The 15459-nt window shown below is 39.0% G+C and overlaps 1 protein-coding gene and 1 pseudogene across 2 annotated transcripts in view; both read left to right on the forward strand.

The window, feature by feature from the left end:
• The window catches only part of PRKD1 (protein kinase D1), a 313565-nt gene that overhangs the window by 214074 nt on the left and 84032 nt on the right, over positions 1 to 15459 (forward strand). The gene's annotated exons all lie outside the window — the stretch shown is intronic.
• Positions 5414 to 5486, forward strand: LOC112296607 (U4 spliceosomal RNA; annotated as a pseudogene).

Below are 15459 nucleotides of genomic sequence, written 5' to 3' on the forward strand. Positions count from 1 at the left end.
TTTTCCAGTGTCTACAGGCTGCCTGCATTCCTTGGCCCATGGCCCATACCATCTTCAAAGCCAGCAGTAGTCAGTGGAGTCCTCATTCTGTTTCACTCTGCATTTGACTGTTCCGCTTCTCTTTCACATTTAAGGACCATGGTGACTGCACTGTGCCAGCCTAGATAATCCAAAATAATCTCACTGTTGAAGATCAGCTGATTAGCAACCTTACTTCATCTGCTGCCTTCATTTCTCTTTGCCATAATATAGTCACAGATTTTGGGCTTTAGATGTAGACAACTGGGGCGGGGGGGTGAGGCGTTAATTACTCTCCCTACCATAGTCTTCCTTATGGACTGCAAAGATTCACATCCAGGACACACTTACTACCATATCCCAAGATCCCCCAAAGTCCAAAACCTCATCAGCTCAAAAGTCCCAGATCTCACTGTGTGGTGGTATTCTTGGAAAAGCCTTTTCTGAGATTTGGGTTTAGACTTTTGGATTTCTGGATCTTGGATACACAGAGCAGGACTTTCACAGACTTTAATATATCTGGTGCATGCGTGCACACACACACACTCACACGCTCTAACACAGACAAGAGAGGAAAGAAGGAAAGTAGGAAGGAAAGAAAAAGATAACAAACAACAATAAAAGATAGCTTATAGTGACTGTTACAAGAGTTCGCTCCAACCTCAGAACCAATTAGGTGCTGACATTAGTCTCAACTCCCTTGATACATGAGGAAACTGAGCCACAGAGACCTTAAGTCACTCACCTAAGGTCACCTAGCAGATAAATGATGAGCAGGAGCCAAAGGTTTGTGCCCGGGACTCAGATCCCAGAGTGTGAGTTCCTGGCTATGGCTTAGAACTGTCTTATCTGCTCTACTGCCATCTTCGCTGTGCGGCAGTGGATGTATTTACTCGTGCCATGAAAGGTCAAGTTGATGAGGGCAGTAGCAGTAGCCTAAGCCAGGGGCTGCTGAGAGAATACCATGAAAGGTGTCCTCCCCTCTCACCTCTCAGGCTTCAAGGAATACTAAAGAGACCACAAACCCTTCCCTTCAGGGAACTTTCCTCTGAACGCTCCACCCACAGTGCAGGGCAGCAGTCTACATAGTTTCTTGGAATCTGACCAGTTTATTATAGTCTAACTTCCTCTTGAAAGTAAACAAGGTGCTGTGGTATCCAGAAATGGTAGCTTTGGTTCCCTGTCAGGTAGTGTCAGGAGGTATTTTCTTTAGGAATGTATGTCCCTGGGGCAAGCTGAATTCAGGGTTTGAGAATTTCTTTCTTTTTAAAAAAAATTTTATAGAGACAGGGGAAGGGAAGGAGAAAGAGAGGGAGAGAAACCTCAATGTGTGGTTGCCTCTCACACGCCTTGTACTGGGGACCTGGCCTGCAACCCAGGCATGTGCCCTGACTGGGAATCGAACTCACAATCCTTTGGTTCTCAGGCCCACATTCAATCCACTGAGCCACACCAGCCAGGGAAGAGCTTGAGGATTTCTAATGAAGGAATAGGCAGAAAGATACCAAGTGAGCCCACTGTGTTAGAGGTGAAAGATTCTCATTCAACAGCAAGACTCAGCAGGGCGGAACCCTACCTCTGTCTGTTTAGAATCACTTTCACAGGGTCTACTTAGGATGGCCCCTCGGTTCTCCACAAGCAGCGCAGCTGTGAGAACAGACTCTCTGTTGCCTTGTCTAATCTTTCATGCCACACTGGCCAAAAGCAAAGGACTATGTACACATACTGATTAGAATCCAGAGAGGGGAAACACGCATAGTATCTCTCCCTGGGTTATCCTAGCGTAGAATTAAGTTAGAGGAGGGACGGCACATAGGTAGCCTGGGCGTTGCCACCGTCCTTTCCTGTTTCTGTGGAAGATGTTCACAGGATTGCCTGTGGAGGGCCGAGTTACTGAACTCGCAGGCGAACATTGCTCAGTTGGTAAAGGACGCATGCAAGTTTAAAGAGTTCACACCAGTAAGACTCTTTCGTAGGTGTATCGTCTCATTAGGCCTATGTTAAACTAGACTATTCTCTCCCATACTTTGACATAGAGCATCAGGCATACTTTTTTTTTATTGTGTTAGTCTTCGTTCATTATCATCATACAGGTCAGCCCTGGCCACATAGGGGTTTTGATGTTCTCAAAATCACATACAATGTTGTTTTATTTCCCCAGCTAGCAAATAATGAATGGTGATCATACCTTACATAGAAAGTATGTAATTGTTTTATTTCTTCTTCTTAAGGCATAAAGAGCCTGGGAGGAGAGAGAGAGGTGATGTAGGTCTCAGCACTGTCCTCAGCTTCTCCTTGCAGCCAGAGAGCTAGCTGTAGGTTACCTCAGCCGGAATATCATATGGCTACACTCCAAGGACATTTCACTCTTGCTCCAGTGACCCACAGGCATCACTGTGAACTTTTGTTACCTTATAATGCCAGTTGCTGCAGATAGGAGAAGCATCAATAGTGATTCCTTCAGCATTCTGCATGAGGGCAGAAGTGCCTGCTCAATCACTTCTATCTCTTTCATCCTTTTCTTCCTCAGCTTTCAGCAGGCTGGACTCTGCCCCTTTACTCCCTCTCCCCGAAGTCTCTAACTGCCCTGATTAAAAAATACAAAAGTGTTTTTTCAGGCCACACAAACCACCCTTCTCCAAAGGATTTCTTGTTTCCTCCTCTGTGACACGGAGCGTTCCAGGTTTCCCTCGGCCCTGCATTTCCACTTCTAACAGTCCCTCCAGCTGGCTCCTTCTTAGTCCTCAAGCCTCAGAGCTGAACTTTGTGCTCTACATTTTACGTCTCAAAAGGTTTATGTCATCTCAAATTCTTCAGCCACTTTTTGAAAATTTTTTTGAACCCCTATCCTTTATCTTGGCTTCATCGTGCATTTTCTTCTAACATAGTTTTCACACTCATCTGTCTCATTCCGAAAACTACAAGTCTAAAAGGCTTTATCTTCCTTTATTTTCTGTTGATATTAATGGCACCAATATTTTGTTTCTTCCATGCAAAAAAACCCAACTATAACTGCAAGAATAAACAAGCAAAACTAAATTGAGTCATATTTGTTTTCCAGTACTTATGCAACAGTAAACTACAGGTTTTTCCGTTCTTCTGTATTCCTACTGCTGCTTTCTTAGTCTAAACCCACCAGGATTCTTACTGCTCTCTAAAGTGTCTCTGTTCTCTTTGTGTTTCCCCCTATATGCTCCTGAACTCACTGCACTAATCTCACCCAAACACCAACACTACTTAATCTGCCCAGCTGGGGAGGGGAAGGGGGGTCACACGCAGCTTCAAAGGTAATGATAAGGTTTTTTTTTATTCAGTTAGATGGAAAGTACAATGACTCTGTATGAATATTCTTTAAACTACACATTTGTTATATGCTTTTGTATATGCGATTTTTTAACTAACATGAGTTAAAATTTTATTTTAAGAAGAGTCTACACTATGTCTTATTGTATTCTAGAGTTTCAACTTGAAATATCAAAGTTGCCCATCAGCCCATCTGATAGAAGCGTCCGCTGTGACCCCCACTGCCTGCCTGCAGTCTCCTTCCCTTCAGTGATGTTGATTCCTTCGGGACCCTCGCTTCCACGTTTGTTTTCTCTTCAAAGTCTGTCCCCATGGCGCTTCTATCTGAGAAATTCTGTTTCTTCAGTCCAAGATTTGCATTTTCCTTCATCTGTACACTCTCCCAGGTCCTTGCCTGGAGCTCTCCTCGACCTTCACAATCTTCAAATCTGTATTTCGTTAAGACTGGGGTATAGGCTACTTGGCCTGTTTTTATCTTTAGTATTTTATTTTCTTTCCTCAGCTGAAATATAAAGTCCTAGGTGGTTGACCGTGAATCTTTTGCTACTTTGTTTTAAATATGTTGTAAGGATGCTGTGTTTGTTTGGCTTAATAATGCCGTGTCGAAATAATCCAAAGAATGTTACTTTAAATGTGGAGCAAGCCAAAAAATGTAGAAGAGCAGATATGATCTTTGAGTGTTGAGAACAATGGCCTTTGAAAATGACTTCAAAGCTCTACCAGATGTAATAATCCTGCAGGCAAAGTCACCTTTTGGAATGTTTTGCTGAGAAGCGCTTGTGCTACTGTCATGCTTATAGCACACTTTAGGAAAATGGGCTAAAACGGCTATTTGGTACCAGTTTAATCTATTCTCTGCTTGTCATCAAATCCGTTTAACTCCATTTTAAATGTCCAACTTAAGTTCATTTCCCTCTGATGTTTTGGTAAATGTGGCACGCGGCTTAGTAACGGTGTTCATCAGGGAACAGTACTGAAAAGAGTCCAGGGAAAGGATTCATTGTATCCTGCCGTGTGGCCTTCTGATTAACAAGCAGCTTTTAAAAAGGCTGAAGCTTTTAACTTATTTCAAACTGGAAGTTAATGTACAGATTGTCCAAAGTCTTTAATACCCACTTTAATGCTTACTTATTTTTTCAAGTAATACCTTATGATTTAAGATGAGGATTAGCACACTAAATGTGTGCCAATTGTGTTAGGATGCAAATACTCAGTTTATTAATTTAAATTTCTACATTTACATTAAAATCTATTTTCTTCAAAGATACAATTAAAATCATTTAAGTATTGAAATAGAATTTAATAGTAAGATTTCTTCACTATCATATGATTTGGATGGTAAGAATTTATTAGACTGTCCTCTTTATTACGTGGTTCACACACACAGGCACATTTTTGATGGAAAGAAATTGAAATTTGTTGAAGATGCAATCTACTCCCCATCTCTCCTACTACCCCTTCAAAAACATTGTGTAGGCCAGTTTAGGTGAAATTTCTGTCAATCCCTTACACAGAAACTTTCAGAACACATGAACGTTAAAAATTTTGTTCAATAAATTGTCCAAATCTAGCAAAAATTTTAATATGGAAACCTGGAAAAGACAGTATAAGAAAGAAAAGGAAATTACAGTAACAAAAATGTTTATGTCCCCTAAAATTTGTGCTGAAAGCCTAACCCCTTAAGGTGATGGTGTCAGGAAGTGATTAGGTCGAGGGGTTGGGACCTCCTGAATGGGAGCAGTATCCTCACCTGTCACGTGAGGTTACAGGGAAAGACGGCTGTCTGTGACCCAGGAAACAGGCTCTCACTAGACACAAATCTGCCAGCACCTTGCTCTAGGACTTCCCATCTTCCAGAGCTGTTGTTTGTAAGCTACCCAGTCTTCGAAACTTTGTTTTAGCAGTCCAAACGGACTAAGACAAAAGGAGCAGTGTAGACCATGCCCACTAATGGAGTGGGTAATGTTTTTAAGCACATACTGTTCACTAGGCACTGTGATAAGCCTTTCCAGAGGTATAGAGATGTTAATTAATTCCCAGGAATTACTGATTTACTTAACAGTAAAATTGTACTTAAAACCCAAGAATATCTAGCTTTGCGCAGTGGCAGTATCGTAGCCAATGAGGTTTATCCAAGGCGCGATTATTGCTAATTGAAAACCCAAGAATATCTGAAATCAGAACTCACATGCAGCTAATGAAATACTAATTTTGCTTCCTGGATACAAAAGTTCTAAATAAAATGTCAAGAAAATTAGAATCCATAAGAATACAAAAGAGTGATACAAAATAACTGAGTAAATCATTTTAAGAATAACATGATATGACGTTATTAGTAAGTCAACTCTTACAATCTGTCGTGAATTTTAATACTCTTTCAAATAAGGAATAATGAATTCAAATAAACAGCATCATATTTAGTGAGACTATAGAAATACAGTCCAATCAAGGCTAATAATATCTTAACTAGTCTTCAAAATTATTCAAAAAGTTCTTAGCAAATGTATTTAACACCACAAAAAAAAAAGAAGTAGAAATAGTGGAAAGCAACAGGTAATGTGACTTATTTGCAGTTGATATATTGCCTTGGAAAGTCCATATGTAGGCCTGGATTCAGCTAGATCAAAGTTATTCTCCAGAACTTCCATCTCTAAAATGTCTATTATTTGGTAGCCTAATTTGTCCACATTTAAAGCCTAAATCTCTTCATCTATAAAATGAGGATAATAATAGCACTCATTTTGTGAGTGCTGGGCATTAAATTAAATAATGTATTGCTTACTGTACAGAACCTGCCTTCAAGTAACTGTTCAATAAATGTCACCCTACTATTAGCAAGTGCAATAATAAGAAAGCTGGGGAATAAAAATGAACCTTGAGTTCAGTAAATTAATGTGGAAAAATACTGTTTTAATACCAACCACTAGGTTCATTTTCTTTGCTAAATTCTCTCTTTAGAGTGCTGCTGTCCGTTACAGCTTCCTGCAGTCTGCAACTGGCTGTGCTTTCCAGTGCGCTCAAAGGCACTCACAGCCTTTGAGAACTTGAAATGTAGCTGGAGTTACTGGGGAACTGAATTTTTATTTTTCTTTTTTTAAATATATTTCATTGATTATGCTATTACAGTTGTCCCATTTCCTCCCTTTATCCCCCTCTTCCCTGGACACTCCCTCCCACCAGCATTCCTACCCCCTTACTTCATGTCCATGCATCATACATATAAGTTCTTTGGCTTCTACAATCTCAACTTCCCCCTGTCTGTTTTGTACCTGTCATTTATACTTCTTATTCCTTATACCTTTTCTCCCTCTCTCCCCACTTCCCCTACCCTCTGATAACCCTCCATGTGGTCTCCATTCCTGTGATTCTGTTCCTGTTCTAGTTGTTTGCTTAGTTTGTTTTTTTCTTTTTTTAGGATCAGTTGTTGATAGTTGTGAGTTTGTTGTCATTTTATTGTTCATAGTTTTGATCTTCTCCTTTTTCTTAGATAAGTCCCTTTAACATTTCATATAATAAGGGCTTGGTGATGATGAACTTCTTTAACATGACCTTATCTGGGAAGCACTTTATCTTCCCTTTCATTCTAAATGAAAGCTTTGCTGGATACAGTAATCTTGGATATAGGCCCTTGCCTTTCATGACTTGGAATACTTCTTGCCAGCCCCTTCTTGCCTGTAAGGTCTCTTTGGAGAAATCAGCTGACAGTCTTATGAGAACCCGTTTGTAGGTAACTGTGTCCTTTTCTCTTGCTGCTTCTAAGATTTACTCCTTATCTTTAATCTTGGGTAATGTAATGATGATGTGCCTTGGTGTGTTCCTCCTTGGGTCCAGCTTCTTTGGGACTCTCTGAGCTTCCTGGACTTCCTGGAAGTCTATTTCCTTTGCCATGTTGGGGAAGCTCTCCTTCATTATGTTTTCAAGTAAACAATTTCTTGCTCTTCTTCTTCACCTTCTGGCACCCCTATGATTCAGATATTGGAACATTTAAAGTTGTTCTGGAGGTTCCTAAGCCTCTCCTCATTTTTTTAAATTCTTGTTTCTTCATTCTGTTTTGGTTGAATGATTACTTCTTCCTTCTGCTCCAAACTGTTGATTTGAGTCCCAGTTTCCTTCCCTTCACTGTTTGTTCCCTGTATATTTTTCTTTATTCCACTTTGCATAGCCTACACTTTTTCCTCCATTTTGCGACCATACTCAACCATTTCTGTGAGCATCCTGATTAGCAGTGTTTTGAACTGTGCATCTGATACGTTGGCCACCTCTTTGTCACTTAGTTGTATTTTTTCTGGAGCTTTGCTCTCTTCTTTCATTTGGGCCATTTTTTTTTTTCTTGGCGTGACTGTTTCCTAGTAATGGTCGGAGCCTTAGGTATTCACCAGGGCAGGGCGACCTATGTTGCTGGGTTGTGGTGGTATATGTGTGGGAGGGGTCTGAGAGGGAACAGTGGAACTGAATTTTTAGTTTTATTAAATTCAGATTGAATGAAAACTTATGGCTAGTGACTACCGTATTGGAAATCAAAGCCCTGGAGTATCTCATTAACTCACATGGCTATTTGCTGTTGTTATGCTGATGATCCTCAACTCTACAGCCCACGCCCTCCTCTGAACATCATGTAACCCATGTATCCATTCGCTATGCCTCACCTACCCCAGCTAAAATAATAAGGATACTCCCTGTGAAAGAGATTTGCCTCCCAAAATCCATCCTTTCCCTCTTTAGTGATATGAACCCCCATTTGTTGGGGGAAACATTCTCTGCAGGATTCCTTCAAGTGACTTCCAACAAGTGTGTGAGTTAAGGGAGGTCGGCTGTCTTTTTTCTCCATCCTGCTGCCTAGAATTGATGGCATTTTGGAGCTGGCGGAATAACTCAACTGAGGAGGAATCTGAGTGGGCAGCTAGCAGAATCCTAAGTTCACGGAGTAGCCATAGCAGCATGAAGCTACCTATTTCTTTATGTGATAATGTAACACATTTTAATCTTGTTTGTGAACTATTATTTTGGGTTTCTTTGAAATAAACATATGAATCTAATCCCACCATAAGACAAATGACAGGGCCTACATTATGAAAATAGTCAAGACAGTAAAAACTGAATGCAGGAGTCCCTGGGTGGGCTGCTCAGTTGGTCAGAGCGTTGCCCCACTACGCCAAGTCTGTGGGTTGATGGCCAGTCAGGGCGCATACAGGAATCACCCAGTGAATGCTTGAATGGGTGGAGCAACAGATTGATGCCTCCCTCTCCCTCTTCCCCCCTTCCTCTCTCTCTCAAATCAGTAAAAATAAGTAAATGAAATAAAAAAAAATTTTTAAGTTGAATGAATGAAAGTCACATAAAATAATAATAATGGTGATCATCACCATACCAATGTTTGATGTCTTACCTGGCAAATAAAGTAACTGCTAACTAAATATTTATCTCAGTGACAACAAATACTTGTTGAATGAATGAATGTTCTTTTATGAATATTAGAGATAAGGGATTCATTCAACATATACTTACCGACTACCTGAAATAACAGGCAGTATGCTTCTTTCTGCAGAATAAAAATGAAGCAAAATAAAACAAAGACAAATAAAAAGAACAAAAACAGAGTTAAGATCCAGTATGTTCGTTTAGTATTTTTTTGCTGATGATTTGCAAATGGTGATTAGGAGAGTTAGCTGGGGTAGACTTTCAGTTTAGAAACAGCATTCTCTGCAAGCTAAACAAAAAGTGAAGCCACACTATTCCTGCCACTGCTATAATATTTGCACATAAATTTAAAACAAATAAACTATAAAAATAAATACGGACCAAATAAGCTAGATTGGGCAAGCTTATTGCAAATATCATTGTGTGTCAAAGGCTTTAAAATGAGAATAAAGAAGCATAAGAAATATCTTAGACATTAGCAAATATTCATTATGACAAGGTAATTATATATCAGGCACTCATCTAAATGTTTATACATGTTTAATACTTAAGCAGTGAGGCAATTACTATCATTCATGTATATATATGTGTGTATATTTATATGTATATATGTATATATATATATATATATCACTCATCTTGTGATGTGGTAACTCATGTTACCTCCTCTTACGATATGGTAAGACCTACAGAGTTATAAACATTGCCAGTCCTTGACACTTAGTAAGTAGTGAAGCTGGGTTTTAACCCAGGCACTCTTGCTCCAGAACTGGCACCCCTGACCCATTACACTCTGTTAAAGAACAAAATCCTTGCTGAGCACAAAGTGAACTCTGCCATCACATGGAATAATACTCAATTACAGGGAATATTCTTCCTGATTAGGAAAGGAGCTACTATCAGAGGTTCAACAGGCACTTCTAAAAGTTCAATGCTGAAATTATCTCAGAGAAGACATTTCTACTGTGTGCGAATCACTTACCTAAACAAATTATAGTAGGAAACATCAAATTTATATAAAAATTTATCTCTATCCCATTTAAACATTTCTTATATTATTTATCCTATATTGTTGTGAAATCACTAGGTAATTTGTTCAGAATGTATATAACGGTAAAATTAGCCCCTTGTTGCTTTTTATAATGACATTGTAATTTGTGATTTAAAAAGGGGATGAAATTAGAATAAATGCTAAAATTAGGCATATAATTGTGGTATGTGAGAATTAAATGTATATTAAATGAGTAAATGAGCAAAGCGGAAATAATAATTTGCTTATACATATACAGATGATTTTGATAATCAAAAACAAATGTTTTTGCACAAAATTAATTAAAGGCTGTCCAATAATAGTTGATTTTAGATCAAAAATCACAATCTCTAATTACTTGTGGTATTTTCTACAAATTGTTTGGTAATGATGACTTATCTACTTGATCTTCCAAAATATTCCCTGAAATAGGACCAAAGTTTGTGATTTCAGTTATCAAGATGGAATGTGATACGAGATCCTAAAACAAATACAGATAGCCCTGCATATGAGTGAGTTATGTCCCAAAATGCCTTCATTTGAACGGTCAGTATTTAGGACCCAGAATGACCTTGTGATTGAAAGAGTATTGTACGTGGTGGCAATGGTTCCAAACTAGTTTCTGAAATCCCACTGGACCCGCAGTGAACCAGGTGTCGTGTGCTTTTTTGGCATCCGTGTAGTTTCTTTGGTCAGCTGTCTTTTCAGACCTTGTGCTTATTTTTCAGTTGGTTCTTTTCTTAATGTTGAGAAGCTTTACTATATTTCAGATACACATCCTTTACCAAAAATGTGTTTTGCAAATGTTTTATCCTAGTTTGTAGCCTTTCTCTTGATTTTTTAACAGGTCTTTAAAAGATCAGATGTTTTTAATTTTGATAAAGTCTATCAATTTTTAAAATGACTTATATTTTTGGTGTTGTATCTATAGAAAATTTCTGCATAAACCAAGATGATAAACATTTTCTTTGAGATTTTCTTCTAGAAGTTTTATAGCTTAAGTTTTATATTTACATCCATGATCTGAGTTAAATTTTGCAAATGGTGCAGAAACCTAAGATTATTATACATGTACATATGCATATTTGAAAAAATGTTTACCAGTTTCGTGCCCTACTGCAATGTAGTGCCAAGTATGATTTTTAAATGTTTTCTCGATGGAATGATTATGAAACTGCTCTTTTAGTTAATAATTATATTCCTTGTTTCAAAGATGAAGGAAGTGAAGCACAAAGAGATTCCTAAGCCACCTTATCTCACTCTAAAATTCATCTGTTGTCTGGTGTTATAAAAGGAAGTTCTTTTCAAGAATAAAGATCCCATTTTGTGAATGACCTGTACAGGTCACAGATAAGCATTTCTTTCCACCGTACCTCACACCGCTGGAGCCGGGGGCTCTGGACCCTAGACCTCTCCCTCCCTCATCCCAGCATCACCCTTGGCTCCAGTGCCCTGGTGAATGGATAGACTGATGGCCGCTTGAAAGGATTCTCGTGGTGAATTGACAAGCAGCCTGTGGCATGTCAGCCTAATGGAATACGACTCAGCAGTCAAAAGGAACAAACTGCAGATGCTCATACAATGTGGATGAAATTCAATTGCCTTGTGCTGAAAGAATCTAGAGTCAAAAGGCTCCATTTGTGTGGCATGCTGACAAAGGGGCAGAAAGTAAATCAGTGGTGGGGGGACAAGGGTGAAGAAGGAGGTGTCTACAAAGAGGCATGGGAATCTGGGCAGGGTTGATAAGCTTGTTTCTTATCCCAGTCACAGCACCGGTGGTTACACAGTTGTTGAAACTGCACAAAAAGGATAGATTCTACTTTATGTAAGTTATACATCAATAAACTTGATTAAAGACATAAACTCAAATTTTCAATAAATAAAGCTCTTTTATTCTAGTAAACCAGAGTGGACTAATGGATTAGTCAGCCTGATTCTTCAAAAGAAACCAGGGAGTCCCTCAGCAGCAAGTTCCCTTCCCTCAGTGCCCCAGAGCAGCAGCCAGAACAATTCCTGCACACAGCAGGTGCCCAGTTAGCAGGCACTGAAGTGAATTCTGCTGTCATCGAACAGTTGCTTTTTCTGGAGTAGGAATACCCAGCCAGTTTCACAGCTTTCCAGGGTTTTGTTGTTTATGAATCAAAAGTAAGCATCTGTTTTTATGAAAAGTACAGGGAGATTTAAAGAAACTTAAAGCAGAGCATATAGGACCTTGACCTGGTGTCTCAAAGTGTGCAGATGTGTTTGACAACAGTGATGCTATTTGTCTCCAGCAACCCTGCTGCCTATTAGAACAGTTGAGTATAAAACTGTACTTAGTCTTTGTCCACCAGTCTTTTGTAAGTAGTCTAAAGGGCAATTTGTATGCTGGTGTTCCTCATGTAAATGAGGTCATTATCCTTTTAAAGGTATAAAGTCTCCTGTATGTAATGGAGCTTTCTAAGAAACAGAATTGACCTTTCTTCCCCCTGTTCAGGATGCCTGCAGAGCCTGCACTCATTAGCTAGAAGTTGACTCCATGACATTTTTACTTAACTTTCTTTTCCCTCTATGTTGGACACATGGGGCAACCATTTATGTCCTTTCTTGACCTGAGATGCTCTCTAATCTCTTTCCAGCTGTGGCATTTGTCATTCAGTCACATCAGGATATGGTGACCCTTCTTTCCCCACGGCAGTTCCTAGCTGTTAATTGATTCATTTTAGAGAAGGAACTATACACAGTCCTGTGGACTTAGCTCCGTTTAATTAGTGTTAAGCAGAACAGTGGATAGAAAAGCAATTTCCTCTAGAGTGGAAAGACATTCTTTATGAGGTAGCACAAGAACAAATAATATTAGTTTTTAATGCCTTTAGTTTGTATAAGTGCTGTGCCTGGATAATAGACTTAAAAGCAGTAATTCCTTATATTAATATTGATAATGCCAAAAATAAAAATAATGATAAATAACTGGAGTTCAAACTCAGATTTTTTTATTACATACTATTCCTCATTATGCTGAGAAATTTTTGTGATAATTACCACCAGTATGACAAGGACTGTGCTAACTACTTTGTGTTCTTCTCTCATCCCAAGTAGGTGAGCTTCATTGAGCCAGTTTACTAGAGAGAGTCTGAGGTTCAGACAGGTGAAGTAGCTTTCCCAGCGTCACCCATTTGCTATGACCAGGACTAGAACCCAGGTATGCTCCAACACCGTGTCCATGCTTTTCATAACTGCCTACACACACAGCCTTTAGAGTAGTAAGGACAGTAAATGTACTAGCAAGGACATTTCTGAAAAGCATTGCTGGACACTTCTTCAAATGGGATTGTGGAGCCTAAGAAAGAAGATACCTACTAAGAAGGGCTCTCAGTGGCTTAACTGGGTCCAAATTTTAGAAACAGAGCCTCAGATCCATTTCTTAACAAGGGCCTCTCACAGCAAACTACACTTCAGGGAGAAGCCCGTGTTAAGCTGCCTGCCTCCCATGCCAAGCGCCTGCCTGCACTGTGTTCCTGCCACCTGAGCCAACCTTTATAAAGGAGTTCTTGAAATTGTATTTCAACCAGGAGGACTGAGGCTTTCCTGTCCAATTAGAGCGGGCACAGCTATATCCTTACAAGCATCTTCACTGACCAATGAGAGTGGCTGGCTCCATTCTGGCCAATTAGGGCAGTGCCTTTTGGACCAGATAACCAGGATTTGGAGTCATTATTTGCTTGAGGATGGACGTATCAGGAAACCAGGAGCAGGGACTTCCAGCTCTCATCTGGCTGAGGAGCCACTTTCCCTTTCCACTGAAGACAGAAGACATCATTTCTGTGGCTGGAAGTGAAACACCAAAGATGTGGCCCCAAAGATGTTTAGCCAGAATAGCACAGATCAAACCAGCACAGGAGCTGAGTGGAGCTTGAGGAGTGGGGAAGATGAGAACATACCTACGCAGAGCAAAGCAGAGCTGTTTAGCCACAGAGGGGCCTTGCCCAGGACCACCAGCCCAGGGCTGCCTAACTGCCCAGCTGTTTTCACAGCTGTGCTGTATATCACAGTTGAGCTGTTTGTACTGAATAAAGTTTGCTTTGCTTCACTTTTGAATTTGAAATATTACATTTACAGATTATTAGGACTTAATAAAATGTAGAATCTTAGAGAAGCAATGTGTTTTAAAGGTTTATTTATTTAACCAGGGACATTAATCACTTAATATGTGCATATATACTCAGAGAAAGTATTATCTTTATTCTCTAGCAATCTGTAATGTCAAGCGTGAACGGATAAAGGAGTAGAGGGTAACAGTATAGAGTGATGCGTTTCATAATACAAGTGTGCCCAGGAGCCTACAAGAACAGAGAAGAGGACAATTTACACCATGTGGGGCGGGCCTACTACAGAAGGCTTCCCACCCAAGTCTTTATTGTAACTCTCTGGGTTCTGGAACAGATGCTAAAGGTCTTAGTGAGCAGGATTTTAGCTCTGTCATCAAACCTGCGGCTGTCCCTCTAGTTAAAAAGAGAAGAAAAAGAAGGATCTGTTTCTTTCTGAACAGGAATGAATACATGTGAACTTTTCTTAATTTTCATAGTAGAGATCTGCCCTTTAGTGTTAGTAATTATATTCTAAATACTGGAATTACTAAACTGAATTAGCGTTCTGTGACCTCCCATATGTAATTGTCGTAAATATCCTGTTACAACAGTGCAAAGTAAAAGAGACATATGACCCTGACAAGCCATCTAATAGTGCCTGCCCTCTGATCACGCCAATGAATCTTCCCCGTTGGATTTCTTCCATCACTTTGAAGGTTCATGAACTCCTCTTACTTTCTGAAGTCATTTTTCCTCCAGAGATTTGATAAGCATTCACTTCTGTATCCTTCTAGTTTTTCTGTGGTTTGGTTTTATATTTTAACTTTTTACTCTTAGCTATAATATATGTATATATTTTATAAGCTTATAAATTGTATTTTACCCCAAGTAGCTAATTACTACTAATTGGTAATCATTTGTTAAATAATGTTCCCTGGTAAATTAATTTTGATATCTCTTCTATCACTTAAATTCCTAACAGTAGATTTCTATGGTATCAATTCTTTCCTATTGATCTCTCTTGTGTCTTACACAACTAACACATATTTTAAAATACAGTTTTATAGAAAATTTTGATAGCAACCAGGGCTGAATTTCTTCATTACCCATCTTTAAAATTTTTCCTTTCTTAGCAAGATCTTTCCTATTTTTTCTACGAAAGGTCTTTAGAATATTTTTATTAAACCCAATATGATTATATGATTTTTAGAATATTGCAGTAGATTTTTCTAAGTAAAATTCTTGAGCCTTCACTTATAATTCATTTGGGTTTATTGAAAATAGTTTATTTAAAGTCCTTAGATAATCTTTCTTCAATCATCCTAGATTTCACTTCCTTCTTGAATATATTTGTTCTTCTTCTTCTTTTTTATAGTCCACTTCTAAAAACAGAAAAAAATTACAGTTGAATAGTTCAGCTTTTTCTATTTTGTCTGGGAGCATTAAACTATATTTCTCCATGGTTCGGACCAATCTCTATTTCATTCTTTCCACATATAACACAGGTAAAAGGCCTTTTGTTCGGTTTCAGCTTTTTTGTTTATTTCTTCTTTCTTTATTTTTATTTTTGACACTAATACTGATGTCCCCATTTTCTCCCCCTTTACCAGCCTCTGTTCATCC

This window comes from Desmodus rotundus, chromosome 7 (genome assembly GCF_022682495.2).
Source record: "Desmodus rotundus isolate HL8 chromosome 7, HLdesRot8A.1, whole genome shotgun sequence".
Lineage (NCBI taxonomy): Eukaryota > Metazoa > Chordata > Mammalia > Chiroptera > Phyllostomidae > Desmodus > Desmodus rotundus.